The sequence below is a fragment of the Microplitis mediator genome, chromosome 8 (genome assembly GCF_029852145.1).
Source record: "Microplitis mediator isolate UGA2020A chromosome 8, iyMicMedi2.1, whole genome shotgun sequence".
Lineage (NCBI taxonomy): Eukaryota > Metazoa > Arthropoda > Insecta > Hymenoptera > Braconidae > Microplitis > Microplitis mediator.
Genome location: NC_079976.1, coordinates 5,703,592 through 5,708,052, shown reverse-complemented (window position 1 = coordinate 5,708,052; position 4,461 = coordinate 5,703,592).

The following is a 4,461-nucleotide window of genomic DNA, read 5'->3' as shown; positions in this document are numbered from 1 at the left end:
TAGTCATTACGTGATTACTAAATTAATTTTAAGTTAATTAAAATATCTAAAACTAAATTAAAGGATACTAGAGTTTGAATAAATTAAATTGTGAGTAAAAAGTGAAACGGATTATTTTAAAAGTGAAATAAATTATTGTGAAAATTGTCAGTGGAAAAATTAGGAATTGGAAATAATAATTGTATAAAATTTTGGCAAATTAATTATAAATTTTAATCAGAGAAAATTAATTAGGAAAAATTATAAGTGAAAAAGATTAATTAATTTATGAATTATATTAAACAAAAAATAAATTAATTAATTGGAAAGAACAGTAAATCATAGAAAGAAAGAATTTATATTGAGTATTGGAAATTTTGAAGTGTTGAAAAATTGAGTGAGAAAGTTAATGAGTAGAGTCACTTAGTTATAGAGTCAATTAGAATAAAGAAAACTGTGTCTGTGATGTAAGTCCGGTGGACAAAATATAAGTTAGGTTTAGGATATGTCCGGTGGACACTAGAAATAAGAATATGCGGGTTAACGTCCTGTGGACGGTTTTTTAAAGTAGAATTTAAGGAAAATAAGGTTTAACGTCCGGTGGACGGTTTTTTAATCAAAGTGTATTAAGGTTAAAGGTTTAACGTCCGGTGGACGGTTTTTTAAAGAGAGTGTGTGTGTGTGTTACGTCCGGAAGACGCCTAAAATACGTGTGTGTGGGAGTGTGGAAACGTCCAGGGGACGCATTTAGTTGTCATAAGGAAAACGTCTAGGAGACGAAATTAGTTTGTCATAAGCATAGTTTGTCATAAGATTATTAATTGTCATTAAGGGTTAAATAAATAATAAGCAAGGTGCTTAAGGTTATTAAAATTAAAATTGGTATTAAAGTTGTAAATAAAATTTATTTCAGCCTGTTCATCATTCCTCTCCTCTCTCACAAAATTATAAAATTTACGAACGACCCTGAGAATCAAAAATTACAATTAACATCCGGTTCTGGAAGGCCGAGTCCATCTTCCAGTGGCGCCCTAATATTCGACCATAATACTTAGGTGCGACCAGACTTGGCAAGCTAAACACTCTGTCATAATTCGAATGATTACTGTACGATACTGAAGTTTGCCGACGTCTAATAATTTTTGAAATTTTTTAAAAGCAATAAATTATAAAAAAAAAAATATTCAAAAAATTGCACTTGTAGCTGTTTCAATTTTCTACAAGTGCATATTTTAATTTTATTTTCGTAATTGATTTTTTGATAAAAAAAAATCCGAAAATTTGTAACTGTCTGCTAACTTCAGGATCATTACTGTGACAACTAAGAGACTTTTTGGTAAAAAAAAACAATTTTCGTAGATTTTGAAAATTTTTGGAAAAATATATACTAGCACAGTTCTAATTTTACTGGCCATCAAAGCTACTAGCTCGATGGTAGTCACCAAATTTCGGTATGAAAACTGACAAAATACAAAATTTCGATGAGCTTCGCCACCTACAGAAAGTAAAATTCAAAAATTTTCACGATCAGGCCTAATATATATGGGCTTATATATGACTATATATATGAACTTGTACTTAAATATAAGCCCAGACTAAATATAAGATTTAATTATAGGGGATAAAGGGGCAAAGTGAGACAGCGTTTAAAAAAAAAAATTTTATTTTTTTCCCAATATTCCATCTGTAACAATTTTGTAACAGTAACTTAAAACTAATAGCCAAATACCTAAAATATGTCATAAAAATGACCCGTATCGTACATCTTAATGACTTTTACAGAACCCTGTTATCAAAATGTCATCTTAAGTCCCTCGACACCTTCGAGGGCAATAAAGAAGAACATCAGGCAGGTTCCAAATTCAAATGACCATTTTTCAGAGTATATAAGTATATATGTATACCAAAAAATATATTAGGATTAAGTAAAACCGAAACCGCAAAATGACCCATCAAACCCAAAACAGATAACGACAAATGGGTTTTTTTTTTTTCTACGAACATGTGGCTGATTGGTCAGGCCGATTTTCCGTTTAATGGGTCTTATATATATGCCCATCGGGGGTCTGTTGCTGTTGGAGGTTGGGCAGGTGACTCTCTACGATACCGTCTACACCTACATCAATCAAAACACCTATATCTCGATAATTTCTATCGTCTAAGTCCTAGATCCTTTAAAAACTAATTTTTTTAAAATACACATATCTTTATATCTTCAAACAGATGACCCATGATTTAGCGCACGTGCCTTTGTTTTTCATCACTCAATAAATATTGTCATACATTTTTTTTTTTTATATTACTTTTATATATTTTTGATTGAATTAGAAAAAAAAATAAATCTATTATTTATGTAAATATATATATAGATATATAAAGTGAAGCGTGAGAATAGTCGATGGTAATCTTGGACATAGAGACCACCGGACATGAAACATAATATTTATCAGATTGATCGTTTAAAAAAAAAATAAAAACGTCTTATGCGTTAACATAAAAATAATGAAACTGTTTGTCACCCTTATTTGACTTTTATGATACCCATGTAATAAAAAGACACAAAAAAAAAATAAATAATACATATATTTATATTGGTATTAATATAAAACGGTTGTAAATAATGATAAATTATTTATAGTTTTTTTTTGACTCAAAATACTTCTTTATCAGTGAATAGAAAATAAAAAAGTGGACGTTTTGAATTATTTAAATAAAAAAAAATGTGACGTGAAAAATTGAAGTTACAAATAAAATTCAAATATCATGCACGATTCGTTGTCATGGACATTTCTTTAAGACCAAGTTAAACTCCGCAAGCACGTACGCGGTTTATTTAAAAGGAATTTTAAATTTAGACACAAAAAAATTTTTTTTTTTAATTCAAATATTGTTTATAATTTATTTAAGAAATTTCAGGACATATATTTTTTATGTTGATAAATTTTGGTTTTTATAAAAATTTGATATGGTAGATTGATAAAAAAAAAATCTACCTGCCGTTTGAAATTTTGTTTTTTATTTTTAATGTTTTTTTAAAAATCGATACACATTTATCGATAACTTAAAGATAAACTCAAGTAATATTGAGTCCCACACTAAGGATCTGCTTTTTTATTTACACTTATAAGATATTATGACAAGGTGCTCTGATACATTTAAACGTTTATGGAAATTACAGTAAAAAAAAAAAAAATATGTAAATAAATAATAATAAAATAATCAATAAATCGTATTATCGTCACCTGTCGAATTGACAAATAATTTATATCTTATCGAATTTTTTTTTTTATTCTATACAAAAAAAAGCATTAGGAAATTTTTGAAAATTTGAAATGACAATTTAAATTAAACCCAAAAATTTGACTGTAAATTGATGAATACTCAGTAAATTCATTTTATAGCTCATACAATTTTTTTTTTCTACAAGTTGTGTTTGAAAATTTTTTTTGTTTATTAAATTTTTGCAAAAGATCTGTTTTTGGAAGTGTTTGTATTTTTTTTTCTAATTAACTCCTGGAATTATGACTTTTTTTATTTGAGGGGGTGTTTGTGGGTGACATCATAGATTTTTAGCTAAATTTGCAACAACTTTCGAAAAATTTCACCTATATCGGAGTTTTGACTGGATTATATATATGAGATTCTATCTTACAATACTGTGATATATATATACACTCAAAAAATTAAATGATAAGAATTATCATCTAGTGATGGTAAAATTTTTACTATCAATCTGATAGTAGTGAATGTTATCTAGATGGTTGAATAAATCATCTAGATCGTAATAATATTAATTACAATCCCTGATAGTAACTGTTATCATCCTGATGGTAATTTTTACCATCCTGATAATAACTTTTACCATCCTGATATTATTATATCTAGTAAAAAAAATTATAACACTAACTATCTTGGCATTTGAAACCTTTTGAATCATTCTAGATGATTGGAATTAAAAATTTAGGACAATAAACACAATTACTTAATTTTCTGAGTGTATATTAGGGTGGTTCTTATTTTGGAAATTTTCAAATTATTATGTCCCCATAGGCTTATGTTCTTTGAAAAAAATTAACAAAAAATATCTTCCAAGTTTTACGACTGCCCAATTTTCCAACACAGTAAGGGACGAATTTTTAAAAATTGATTTTTTAGTATTTTTAGTCCCAGTGGAGTTTTGTGAACATTTGTGACTCAATACATATTTCAAAAATTTTACTTTCGTCAGTTACTGTGTTTTGAAATTGGGCAGCCGTTTAGGTCTCTATATTTCTCAATTTTAACCTGTGCCGCACAGTGATGCAAGTTTACTATTTAAATAACATGGGGTTTTTGGTAATTTATGATTATTTTTTTATTCCGGCCAAAATAATTTTCCAAAAAATTTGAAACTCTGTAGACTTTATCCTTATAATAGTAGCAATTTATCAGAATTTTTACAGATTTTGAGCTCCTATAATTTTGAAGGTACAGCAAGACAAA